This window comes from Amblyomma americanum, chromosome 5, assembly GCF_052857255.1.
Source record: "Amblyomma americanum isolate KBUSLIRL-KWMA chromosome 5, ASM5285725v1, whole genome shotgun sequence".
Lineage (NCBI taxonomy): Eukaryota > Metazoa > Arthropoda > Arachnida > Ixodida > Ixodidae > Amblyomma > Amblyomma americanum.
In genome coordinates this window covers 161,519,757-161,534,368 of record NC_135501.1, presented here as the reverse complement: position 1 = coordinate 161,534,368, position 14,612 = coordinate 161,519,757, and positions in this window count along the sequence as shown.

The following is a 14,612-nucleotide window of genomic DNA, read 5'->3' as shown; positions in this document are numbered from 1 at the left end:
CATGTGCATCAAATCGTACACAGCTGGTTCCATTTAGGAGCAATGCATCACACTACACATACAGCAATTAAATGTCCGGAAGAATGTGCTAGAACTTGACAAGCAAGCACTCGTTAGTTGAAAACAAATCTTTCAGGACAATAGATATCGTACTGTACCCTTACGCAGCGTTTAGTGTTTCTTAAAACCTCCTGGGGCGTCTCTGTGGGTATGTTTATTGTTTTATAAGATTTCACGCCCCCAAGCTACTCAGGTTGCGAGGGACGCCGCAGTAGAAAGCGCCGGATAATTTCGGCCAACTGCGGTTCTTTAATGTGCACTGACATCTTAATTTAGTACACGGGCTTCTAGGAATTCATCTCCATCGAAACGCGATCGCTGCAGCCGGGATTGAACCCGGGTCTTTCGAGGCAGCAGACGATAGGTTAATGAAGAGCATCAGAAGAACGCTGCTGTTTTTTAGAAAGAGCTTAATCGCATTTGCGCGCGCGTGGTCCTCACAGAGGATGTCTTTTAAGGCCGCTGCTTTCGCGTTGCCGCAGACAACACAACAGCTATCTTGTAATAGGCAGCGCTAAAGCGTAGCGTTACCGTATTATCTACCATATACTGCTATAACGCCAGCACTAAACACCGAATGCTGAAGTGGAGCCGCAGGATCCCCCGTGAATGCTTTTTTGGTTCAGCTGGCATTAGCGGGTTATGGTTATGATATCCAAAAACTCTTATCGTCGTTATTTCACCACAACGCCCTGAGCCCTCACATGATCCACAATAAAGAAGCAACGAAATATTTATCTGCCTAAATTCGAAGTTGTTCTGCAACCGGCGCCGCTTGTCCCGAAGATGCGTCACACTAAACCTGTCTCGGTCAACCAACCAGGAAGGCCTAAAAAGAAGCAGGTTTGTTACACGTCGCCCCAAGATGGCTCGAGTAGGCACGTATAGAGTTAGTAGCGCAACGTTACAGAATATTTATTTTTTGATTTTGGCAGGTGTAATCACATTGTTCTGCATTTTGTCTACTGTCTCTGAAATGTTACAAATGAACGTCACAATAGCCTTGCCGTAATCTTAATAAAACATTTACACAGCATATGTTCAACTTTATCTGAAATAGGAAACTGGCCTTGCAAGAGCACGCAAACCCGGAATGTGAAGGTACACATCTTAATCAACGCTTTGAAGGGACCAACAGCGAGGGAACTTGAAATCTACGATACGCCACCATGAAGACATGCAACTCAGCAGCCTCCGAACGGATACCATGTGGGCTAACTTATATAGCCATTATTGAAGGGTGACCCATGAGTGAGTGTGGCTGGTGGGTACTAAGCAACGTTTTGTAATTAAATATTGGGGCTCTGCATGGAACCTTTATATTATAATTATAATATAATTGGTTTATTGAAAATTACAGAGAGTTGAATAATATCTTTCCTGTGAGAACAATGGGAAGAATTGTAGACAGTGCTTGAAATATATATGTAATATTATTATACTGTTCTTATTTTAACATAAAGACGTTCTGAACACAGCTTTAAATGAATTTTCGAATTTAACGATAATAAGATGTTTGCGATGCAACATATAAACTTGAGGTGTAAATTTCTTAATTCTAATAACATTTAGAACACAGCATTTTCACCATGTGGGCATTGTGCGTTGATGTTAGGTTTTTTATAGAACACATGACTTATTTTCTAATTTCAAAGTTTAAATAGTGGCCTAATGTAACGGTGTAACTTTTTTGGAACTTACATAACAATTTTATATACATTTTATTGTTCAATGCTACATGGGTAGATCTCCGACGGTTTCTTTCGCGTGATCTCCCTTGTCAGGCCATTGCTTTGCGGCGCTGCTGTCAGAAATTTTAATTGATGGCATCGTTTACCAACGCTGTGCTTATCTATCGAGTGCTCGAGTGCCTACTGCGAAAAAACGACGCCATTCTTCATCGGTTTCCGAAGCGCGACAAAACTGGGAAAGTTAAGCGTGCTGCCTGTGAAGCTAGGCAGATGGGAGTCAGCCAGATCAGCATGCCTTTGTTCTGACGACTTCAGTGGAGAGGGCTTCATGCCTGGCATGGGTGCGGTGCACTCCATGCCTTGTGTATATACAGTGCAGACAGCAGAGTTGGCTCTTGAAATCTCAAATCTTCGACCTTCTCGCGCTGAGGAGCCTCAGCCAGTGTTTGAGATATGAGTGGGCAAGAAGGTGATTATACTTTTTTCAGTATCACGAGCTACATTCGTACCCACCGCCGACTCTCATAGGCTTTGGTATTCGGCGGTTTATTCCTAGGTCACGGATCGTAACGCGGCCGTGGCGGCCGTATTTCGATGAAGGTGGGATAGAAGACCCCCTGTGTGCATTTAAATGTCAGCGGACGTTGAAAAACTCGGGGTGGCGTAAACTAACCCTTAGAACTCCACTACGGCGTACATCATCGCTCAAGTGTGACTTCGCCACGATAAACCCCACCATTCACAATACACAGCCATGATCGTAGCATGGCTCTGCAGTCTTTCCTAACGTTTTATTTTAACTGCAGATTCTGATGCAGCGCCTAATGAAAAGCTGCGTCGCCTCGTCAGCAGCATGCCACGCATGCCGCAGTCAGCATCATACAGCTTGCATCTCTGCTCAAATATCAATGGCATAACGCACAGCTTTGTTCAGTTGAGCTTTGTTGATAACTGGCTTCTTTTCGTCGCGTTCTTCGATGCGCGAAGCTACCGAGAATGATCCGCTACTCATGTATACAAGGTCGTCAACTCTTGAAGTGAATACGTGCTCGCATGTTCTCGAAGAGTGGAAGACGCTGTAGGTGTACGTACACCATGAAGTGGTGAGCGCTCGTTTGTGCGCACTTTGGCCACATAGTTTCGCAGGGCGATCTGGAAATTTGTGTTGCTGCACCGAACAAAGCGTGTGTTCACAAAGCACAAACATACGGCTCCCACCAATGGCCACCTACAAATCAATGAAGACAATAAAGCGCTTAAGTGCGATAAATAAGAAGGAAATCATTTAAATTTGCTTAATCGGCTTGCCATAGTAACCACTTCACACCTCTTCACGGTTGCTGCCAACGCAGGGAATAATGTGAATAGGAAAATATCCTTCTCCCAGAAAACAATTTTTAATATTGCTAAGATTCTTCGATAAAACATCCAGCATAGTCTTGCGTTATTCACTGTGGTTTACTTGTCATGAGGTGTGCAAATCAATGTGTCTATAACATCAGAAAAAAAAGTTCTTGTTGCTGGACGTAGGATCCCTGTTTTGGGGTGTAGCAGAAAGGAAAAACCCCTTCAATACTTACCCCTTCAATACGTCAAAAATCATGACCCACCGCGATGGCTAGGTTGCTTATAGGCGAATTATACGGTACTTTCATGCGCCTAAATTGTGACTATTATCTTTCATTTGTTTTTCGCGCTTCCAAATGCCCAGCGACCGTAGGGCTGTCGCCGAGAACATGCGAGGGAGCCGGATCACTCAAGAGATAGAAAAGCTTGCCTTTGTTGCCAAAGCAGTTTTTGTAGCGCTCACAAAGGTGAGAAGCTGGTTAACGAACCGCGTGCATTGCTAAGGCCTATGAACAGCAGGCGAGCGTAATGGCAACTCAAACTGTCAAAGCAGCAAGTGCAGCTGAGCTCATATCCCACCGCGATAAAGATCGACGGAACTCGGCAAAACACAAAGCCTCAAAAGCAGTGGCTGAAACATCCACAGAAGGCATGAGCAGCTACGTTTCGGCAACAACCACGAGTGTATTATAGGCGCTCTGCATTAATCACACGCCCCGAAACTGTCATCTCGATAATAGCATGTAACCTTGGAGCATTTTATTTAATCTGGAGGAGATCTCTCGCAAAAGAAAAACCACCGATTGAAGTTTAATGCCGCTGGAATCCCGTCATTCGACCGGACATATGGCCGCAGTTCTTCAAAACTGTGGAAGCGTTGATGACAGATTTGTTTCTTCAACCATCGAATATTTTGCTCTCGCGATTAGAATCCAGATGACAAATCTTAAGTGGAAAAGGTCTGACGTCGTTGATTATTTTCAACACTGCACTCATCTACTGATCGGTGGTGCGTGGCCTTCTAGGTTGCCAGAGAGCAATTGCAAAGGGAAGCTCAGATAACACGCAGGACTTCTTCAAGTACTATGAGCGCATATTGGCTGTAGTTGCGGTGACTTTAACCACTGTTGGCCAACGTAACCCACTTTAAATCGCTGGACAAGAAAGGCCAGTTTGTTTTGTCACGTGTCCAACTATACCGTCCCGTGTGTTACTATGCTCAATCTCACCACTCGATGTCAGTAGAGCGGACTCTACAAACGTGTGGACAATGCTGAGTGCGGTAACGGCGCATGTAAGCACTTAACTCCTTGTCGTCGTCATTTGTCACCGTAGAGCCGATGTTATTATAACGTAATAATAATCACATTGATACTTAAGGCACACTGGAACAGCACATTGCAATTTCCGTTCTCATGGCGCATTTCAATCGGTGATCTGAAGCGTCCCTCTGAATCCACGAAGGAGTACAAAGTCCACTGTGGTATCTGGAGGTTTATACCGATGATTGAAGCGCAAGACGCGGTCAAGGCTGCGGGGGGGAACGCGGGGTTTTCCAGCTCGGAGTGAGTCGCTCGTGATCCATGACTGGATTTTAATTAAGATTGAAATCAAACACTGCTGTTAAAGAAGTTTTTGTACGCAGAGCTAGAAAATATTTTCCCAAGCGCCACTTGGAAGACTTCATTATCCAAAAATAGGTTTATATTTCTTTGTGGGCGTTTTGATGTTTGTAGGCAGCAGAGCATGCGTTTATTGCTCAGATAACTGAATGTACAAGATTTCCTCTCCACTGCAGTCAGCCTTCCCTGTCCCGCCGCCAATCCGGGTAGTACAGACACAAAATATCTAATGCAAACAAACAATATCATTTGTTTAATTGGTGAAAGAAGAAGCCTTCTAGGAAGTTGCAGTCTCAGGCGTTGAGTGGAACATAATTTAATCTGATTTTGAACATCGAGATCAGAAGGGGAGATATCGCGTCGCTGCGCGGCTACGTAGAGCGTGCAGAGGTATAACTGCCAGCTGCGAGGCATCGGCTTACATCACACTGCAGCGCGAGGCGACTGCTTTCACAAAGTGAGCGGGCAGCTTTATGCCTTCTCACACGTTCGCAGTCCTAGGCGTCGCTGCCGAATTTTATAATTTCAGAGAAAAAAGACATTTATTAGGCGCCGAAATGCAATGCTGTCGTTGTTGATCGGTGATCGACCACCCAAAAGCGGTACCTCACTGGTTAGGGCGCTCGACTGCTGAGCCCGAGGACGTTGGTTCTATCCCGGCCGCATCATCCGCGTATCGACAGAGGTGAAACAAAGGGCGCCTGTGCACTGAGCAATTTCAAAGCATGTTGCAGAACCCCACGTGGTCGAAATTATCCCGGAACCCTCCACTAAAGAGTAGTCACAGCTCATGGCACTATTGGACGTAAAATCCCATACACTATGTCATACCATATCATATCATACCACACCATGATCGATAGGCTGAGGTAGCATGCCAGATCAACAACCAGGTAGACCTGTCCTGATTCATTAGTCTCTCTCCTCCAATCCCCCTCCATGATCGAATGCCGGTGGCATTTGCAGGGCGGTGTCATGGCTTAAATAACGAAATGTCAGAGTAGCCACCAAACTGAGAACGTCATACAGTGTCTAAATGCCACTTGGGAAACAGAGCTCATGTCAGGTGTACTACATTTGCGCACATGTTGACATATCGGGGGGACAGCTTTCCGCCCCGCACTCCCACCCTGCGGATGCAGCGTTTCCCCTCGCTGTTCGCGCAAGGGTTCGTGCCTGAGGGAACAAAGGGAAGGGACGCCATAGCGTGAACACTCATATTCTAGTTATTCCACTTGCAAATAATACGCAGAGCGGGCCAGCTAGCTACAAAACATCAACGAGGCATTCCTCGGAAATAGAAGGCTACGTAAGAAGGGCTTCCGACTTACCGGCTGGGGCAGGGTTGCGACATCGGAGGTATCGGCAGAGGTAGCGGAGGTAGGCGCCGACAATGGCGGCTGGGTTTTTTGAGCGCGCCGCATTCTAGAGACAAAGCCATCCCCGAGCATTTGCTGAGGAAGGTGACGAGAGCGCGCGTTTGGTGCTCTCGCTTCGATGCCTGGAACCAGAAGTACAGCAACAAGGCACATCGGATCTTCGTGCGCCTGCCGGGGAAGGTGGCGAGAACGTACTGCTGCAACTGCTCGTGAAGCCTGCCGGATCCAGAAGAAACTCGCCGGCTACGCGGAAATCCGCGTAACCTACGAGGTGACGCTCCCGTCACTGCTTCCGGTTACCCCCCATAACAGAGACTACCCTCCTCGCCCAACTGGTGCTGTCCTGACGCACGATGGTGAGTATGGGCCACGTCGAAATGAAGGGTGGAAACAGGTTCTTCACAATTTCTAACGGCACAGCAAATGCCTTATAATAAGAACGGTCGTAAGACCAGGGCGTCAAGTCATAGCAGGCAGGTTTAATTCAAGGCGCTATACATCCCGTTGCAGATACTCCATGAAACGTTTCGAAACCATGGTACAGAGTAACAACAATGGGCTTTTAGGGCAAGCTCTTGTGTGTTGCAAGTATACTGTGAGGATTTGTAGAGACAGCTCTTGCGTGTTGCAAGGGAGCTCGCAGGGCTAAAGATATTGCGCACGGCAGTTTCGGCGATGCTCATTGCTGGTTCTATACAGCATAGTGGGTTTTTATAGCGAGATTAATGAACCAACAGCTCAATACTGATGCTCTTTTTGCGACAGAGCTACTCTCCGTTTCCTTTAGGCCTCAGTAGTGCGGAGTTTTTGCCTTTTGTTAGTTTGTTTCATTTCTTTCGTGTGTAGAAACTTCATCCCATTTGCGCACTCATGGTCTCTGCAGATAGCGCACTGCTGCTCACGTGTCCCCGATACCAAAATACTCTTCTTTCATAGGAAGCGTCAGGAGTGCGTTCACGGGCACACTTTTCTTTCTGTAGCGACTTACGAAGCTGGGGCAAACCAGTAGCCCCCCACCTGTGCGTCACAGGAAACAGAAAGCTCAGGCTGCGTACTGACATGTGTTCATGGATTAATAGTAGTAGCGGTTTTGGTTTCCTATGTAGCGAGAGCCAGAATGCTTAGTGGCACAGCGCCACGAATAATCGTGCTTTCGAAGGTCGATACTAATACGGAACTCAGTAAAGGCCAGGTCATTCTCACCGTCATCAGCCACCTACGTTCTCTGCAAGACAAAACACCCCTACCTTTTGTGACGGATTAAGCTGATGCTGCTACAGCTGCGACCATGCCATCCCCACATCTTCCCAAGAAGCCTACTTTTATCCGCCCACCTGATCATCTGCCGCCCCCTGCTACATTGTCTTCTCTTGAAATCCCCTTCCGTTGGCCCAGGAGATGATGAATTAAGGTTCTCTGCGTTGCATACTTTGCGCATGTACCATTTGCTCTGCTTTATTTAAGCTACAATATTATATGGTCAGCCACAACACCGACAATCAACCTACGCATTGATTGATACAAGTATCATTAACTTATATAACAAAACGCTTGCGAGAGTTCTTCGAAAATTCACAAACCATTACTCTACTGTGATCGGCATGGCTGATATCCCTGCATGTGACATCTGTGGCCGCGATGAGACCATATCTAATATTCTTTGTGAATTCCCAGCGCACAGTTCGAAATGCATTGCATACACCGTGCTCTGGTACACATCGATTTACGCCCGCTGATGGAGTTAAGATTTTGGAACAGTGGCCGCGGTGGGGCGGTGAGGGCATGCCAAGCCCTTCAGCGTTTCTTCTAAGCGTGTCGAGCCTGCACGACAGGCTCTGACTCTGTGGAAGCCTTTTCGCCTTCTGTTTTTTCTTATCACTTCTTTTTCTTCTTCACCTTCATATCCCATCATCCGTTTCCCCCAGTGCAGTGTAGCGAACTGGTTCCATCTGCCGGTTAAATTAACCGCCTTTCCTCCGTGTCCTCCTTCTCCTCCCCCAAACCATCAATCAGGTGATAGAGAAATGCACAGAATATAACATACGCGTATATTAAACCTGCACAGCACACGGGTGCCTTAGCGTTTTTCCTCCATAAAAACGGCTGCGTTTTTATGCAGGAAAAACGCTAAGGCGCCCGTGTGCTGTGCGATGTCAGTGCACGTTAAAGATCCCCAGGTGGTCGAAATTATTCCGGAGCCCTCCACTACGGCACCTCCTTCTCCCTTTCTTCTTTCACTCCCTCCCTTATCCCTTCCCTAATGGCGCGGTTCAGGTGTCCAACGATATATGAGACAGACACTGCGCCATTTCCTTTCCCCCCAAAAAACCAATTATTGACTACGAGAAAGCCTTTGACTCAGTGGAAACGCCAGCTGACATGCAGGCACAGTGGAATCAGAGTGTAAAGCAGTCTTATGCGAAAATACTGGAAGATATCTACATCGACTGCACAGCAACCATGATCCTGTATTAATGCAGCAGTGAAGTTCAAATAAGGGAGGTTGTCATGCAGGGAGACACAATCTCGCCATTGCTGTTCACTGCCTGTTTACAGAATGTAGTCCGGGGTCTGGATTGGGAACATTTGCGGGACATAATTACTGGAGAATAATTAAGTAATATATGATTTGCTGGTGGCATTGTCTCACTAATAAACTGTAGAGATAAACTGAAAATGATGATAAATGAGTCAGACGGTGGGTCTAAAAATTAACATGCTCAAAACAAGTATTGTTCAGCAGTCTCGCAATTAAATAGCTGTTCAAAATTGGCAGCGAGGTGCTTGTGTGATAAGCTATACGTGTTCTTAGAGCATGTATCGACTGCTCATACTGATCAATGCAGGGAATTAAGTGTAATAATAAGAATGAGGTGGTGCGCACATGAGAGGTTCTCTTAGGTCATGAATGCCAGTTTACCATTTTTTCTCAACAGCAAAATCTACAACAGCTGTACCTCACCTGTACACAGCTATGGCGCAGAAAATTGGAGGCTAACTAAAAGGGCCCAACTCAAGCTAAGGACAATGCGGCGAGTTTCTTTAAGAAAAGGATAGGCATAACGTTAAGAGACCGGAAGCGGGCAGACTGGCTGAAAGAAGAAATGTGTTGTTAATGACATCCTAGTGAAAATCGAGAGCAAGAAATGGGCTTGGGCAAGACATGTAATGCGAAGGCAAGGTAACCGCTGGTGGTTAAGGGTAGCGGAGTGGATTTCAAGAAAAAAAGAGCGTAGCAAGGGGCTGAAAGAAGTTAGGCGGACGGATGAGATTAAGAAGTTAGGTTACAAATGAAATGGCGTTACAAATGAAGAGACACGGGAGATGCATTTGCCCTGCCGTGGACGTAGTCAGGCTGATGATGATGATATTAATTATTACTCACCTATCTTCCTAGTAATAGTAGTATTAAGACTAAAACCCACAAAGCTGTAACAACACTGCTCTTTGGCCCATGCCGAACCTAGAAAAGAGTTTATGAGCGCCTTATAAAAATGCAAAGCAGTAAAACGCAATTTCATTCATTTTACTCACGGTAAGTCAATGCGCTTGAGAACTAGATATGCTTACACTGCACAGTGAACAGCGCGAAATCAGATTTTGTTCTTTTATTCTTTGCAAAAGGGTAAATTGACACGATGGGGTTTGACCACAATGATCAAGAGAAACCTGCAGCCAAATTCACTTTTGCTTCTTGTTTTTCTCCTGTAGCATGGTCCTGACTGTTCTGTACCGAGATATTTTTAATGCTTTCAAGGGCCAAACAACATAGCACTGGAGAGACTGCACTGGAGAAATGCGAAAGCACTAGTATTTGCCTCGATGTTGGTGTCGCCTAGTCGTATTTGGTGGCTCTAGTCCTTATCACGTCATATGGAATGTTCTTGGAACTACTTAAAACCTGCATGCCATCCTACTTTTCACACACCGACATTCAGGGCTCCGTTGTTTGGTTTACTCTGATTGGTTGCAGGCGTCAGGGCATCAGACTATGGAATGCCGTCACACCACTATGACGTCACAGGATCCATTAATTAGCCCTATTATTTCTCACTCACAACTTAGCACCATTAATCGTCTCCCTTGATCATCATTACTAATTAGCATTGTTGTCGTTTGTAATTATCTTTTTTATTAATTTTAATCGTGAATTATGGTACTTGATTTATGGCTAAGGTTAATGACCACTGAATAATGACTCTAACATGATATTGTTTATTCACTGGCTGTATACATCACCACACCACTCTTAGTTCTACGTTTTGCGGACACTTCCACTGTCAACACAGCGCAGTTATTAATGCTTCCCCATTAATAAGGCACCCCATTCTCGGAGTATCAGATGATACTGTGTTCCGTTTTTACACTTGAGTACTGCTATGGCTCTAGCAATAGTTTTTTTCCACGAAGATATATAATTGCAGCCAAATCTAGAAAATATTTCAAGGTGCATATGCAACTTGGGCTTTGGGTCAAGGGTATTGTCATAAGAAATACTTTTTCTGGTATTATATTCACTTATAATTTAACGTCAAAACACGCCTGCTTCATTACCATCATGGCAATGGAGTATTCGTTATGTAGGAAAATATTCATTCGTTAGCCGGGGGTAAACATAAACGTGCTAAGACCAACACTTTCCTGGCAACAGCCATGGCTCCAAAACACTTAGGGCACAGAAATCCTGATTGCATTTTAAAGCACTGCGGCTCGATTTCAATGTTCGTCGGAACAAGTGAGCTGCTATAACGATGTCGGGACAACCCTGGCACCAATCGAACCTTGTTTGCTGCTCTTTGAAAAAAAAATCTTGAGTGCTGTATTATTTTTGGAGACTCAAAACATGCCTGGTGCACTGCTAAAGTGTGGACGGCAGTATTTTTTGCTAGATCTGCCATTTCTTGCGAAGAAATCTGTCGCTGGGAACTCATCTCGTGTAGGACACTGTTCTTCCACAAAGTTGTTGGACAGCACACGTTCTCTTCTCGAAAGTACTTCGCCATGGTGTTCACGACGCTTTACACATCCATGAAGAGCCTCATAAGAATCAAGATGATCCCGCTTGATGATGACGCTGGCGCTCTCGCATGAAATTGTTTCTGCAAAGACTCTGACCCCGAAGGCTCGTTCAGTGGCCATTCCGCTTGATCTCTTAAGCTCGAGTTCATTAACGGAGGAATTTGCTCTGAACTCATCCTCATTGATCCGTTTCTCGCCTCTGATATGCTGGTGAATCAGTTTAAAGAAAAGTGCTGCAGTTAACACAATTGTTTTTGCCCACTATGCATACCAGAAACGTTTCCCCTATGCTGATTGCGCAGAAGAATGCTATGTGAAAAGTCGGCAGCATTCCATGCAGCATCGAGCAGCGTGAGATTAGTTGAAGGAGCTTCGAGAAGGGTTTTGACCATTCTTTGTCCTCATTCAGAACTGTCATTGTGCATAAATACGGAACGTCTCTTAACAGGCTTGTCCTTTTATCTTATTCTTGCATATACTTTCGATCACAAGGTTACACGATTGTTTCACGATTTTTTGCTGATTGTGGCAGCTCCTTACGACACAGAGGCAGAGAAAGAGGGAGCCTATTTGCTTCGCCTTCTACGGGAAAGTACTGACTATCCTGCCGCTAAATCCGCTGTTGACCACTGTTCAGGCCGAAACCACTGTGCTTAACTAGGTGTGGCGTGCACAGGAAGGCTTCAGCTTCCGATTCTTTTTGCTTTGCTTCTTCGCTATATACTGTCCACATACTGGGGGGGGGGGGGGGGGGGGAGGGAGAGGGCTTGAGACCAGTGGCCTTGTATTCGGCTTTAGAAGTGCGCGGAATTGTTGACTGCTGACTCTTGTAAAATACCTTTGGCGTGCAGCGGAAGTAATTCGGGTAACAGTGAGAAGAACAAGCATTTTTAAGCTTTTCGTAGATTGTCGCAGCTTTAAAGCACTCAGTTTGAAAATCAGTACATATAGAGTAGTGGTAGAAGTCTTCAGACACTCGTTAATCAGGCAGAAGCTGTAATAACACTTGTAATATTATGCCGCAAGATCCATAATTTAGCCCAAAAAGTCTCGTTCTAAACTTTCTTAAAGTGTTTGCTGAAACACCCAGTATGCACTGCGTGTTTATAAGCGGTGCACGCCAGGAATTGTTTAAAAATAACGTTGGTGAGGTGTAAGACTTCCTTTTGTAAAATTGGTAAAGCACTTATTTCCTACCTGCGCGAACAGGTGAGTCATGTTAACTACGGCAGTTACGGGCCTGGTTGTAATTGCAGATTTGTACGTGCCTGCTAGCCGTTAGTAAAATCCTTATTATGGTTTATTATTTTGAAAAATGTATTGCGTTGGGCACCGTGAGCGGCTTCCGACAACAGAGTATAGCCGGTAGCGGTGACCAGTTGGTCGCGGCAGTATACTGCGCACGTCTAACGTGAATGTCGAACGTCAGCCTGGTGCGTGGTCTGGAGCAGCGAGTAAAAGCACTTCCTATGCTAAGTGTTTCTTTGGTCGACTCTCTCGAGAATAGAATTCTGGTCTTTAGGGCAAGTTTCCAAGCGTCACGTGATCACTGCAAAAGCTCGAAGGGAAAGAGGATCGTACGTTCCTCGCCTTTCCAATGCGTTTCAAGGTGCTGGAAAGGGGCGGAGTGCTGCGCTACGAGACCAATAACCATGGTGGCAGTATACTTCTGATGGTCACTGGAACACGAAATACCCGGCCTCACAAGATTCTGGGCACATGTGTCGCCGAGAATAACTATTCTGTGTTGCTTGGTCAATTGCCCTAAAATAACAATAGCTATCAGATTTTCCGCCCTGAACTGCAGGCTACAGGATTCAATTGCAGGGTAAATCTACTGACTTCCAGAACAATTGCGCTTTTCGCCACTTACGCGCTCTGTAAACAATTAAAGCCGGATGCACATAGGAAATAATTAAACTTCACAAAAGGGAAGAATACCAATGTGAATGTTATTGCTAACATGAAATCGATCGATAAATGCATGCGCCCATTTTTTGTACAAAGATGCTTGACAGCGTGAAGACCGGGCTAGATATCGACTGGTCGCAGTCTCGTGCACTCGCTTTTGCTGTCGACTGTTGGAGCTTTTACGGCAATGTAACAAAAATAGACCCTCGTGCACGATGTTCAAGGGGGCTGAAAGAAAGTTTGCAAAAAGCAAGAATTGATGGTGACACGAGCTTTAAATTTAATAGCATGGTGGTTAAGGATTTAAAAATTTTTATCTCCGAAGTTTTTACTAGGGCGGACAAGGTTGTGCACTTTCAGTTCTTCCCTGCTTGAACAATGCCAGAACTGACAGCTACCTCTGCTGTATTTGTTGTCATCAGTGTAGGTCTGCTCACAGAACCATTCTTGGACATTCCTATGGAGTCCTAACAATGTTCATATCTAATTTATGTCCTTATTATACACTGTTCTCAATTCTTACTAAGTTGAGTTCCTTCAACGCACGGTATGATAAAAGGTTTCCACATGACCTATCTGTCTTCCCTGTATAGAATGAGTTCTCTGATATAACACACGTCATTAAACTGCGGTTTTGCATATTCCAGCACCCGTTTGTTCATCGCCATAATATCGGCAAGACTCAAGGCCGCCTTGGAAGAAAATATAATTGCATTCTGAGAAAGAGTTTCGCTCTACTAATTAATTTTGGAGCTTTTGCTTTCAACTTTTTTTGACGGAGAACACCGAACATCAGAGAACAAAATTCGAAATCACAGTTTACATCCCATCATTTTTGGCGCAGCCAAAAACTCTTCGAAGGTAAAACACGTGGAGACGATACGTGGAGTCGATTTTTAATAATTCTTCAGAAATATTCACAAGCAATGAGTCTAATTGCTACACGCAATTCTTTTAATTTTGATGAACGTCTAGCACCGGCCTAGCACAGCTGAGTGGTAAATTAGGTTTGTATACGCTTTACCGGAACTACGAAAATTTTCACCGCTATGAGGCTTTCGCAGCCCTGGGGGAAATATTCCGAGGAGTCTGCTAAGGCTGCAGATTCCGATACAAAAAGAAAACAATAAGCAATATTCAAGCCCGCATGCTGATATTTTTTCCCGCGCAACTTGCCTGTATATCCTGATAATTTGGCTAAGCTTGTCTCATCCGTGACGCCATACTTTTTGACGCTCGTTTCAGGTTACCATTGTCTAGATCACAGAGGTGTTATTGTTCGGCAAAAGCGAAAACATTACTGATTAGATTGAAACCCTTATATGTTGAAGTTGCATTCCTCGAAAAGTGTTTTTCCCCATTACTACTCCACCGAGAAATGTTGCCGTGATATGAGCAGAACGTTGCCAATATAACAGCGTTCTGTGAAGCATTGCAGAATACGAGTTTTCTATATCCGCGTACAGAATGGCTTGTAATATTAAACCGATGCACACTTCACTGCTATTGACCGTTAGTTTGTTTATACCACACAAATTTTTATCTAATCATAAGACATGCCACTTAAGGTGTATTGACTGCAA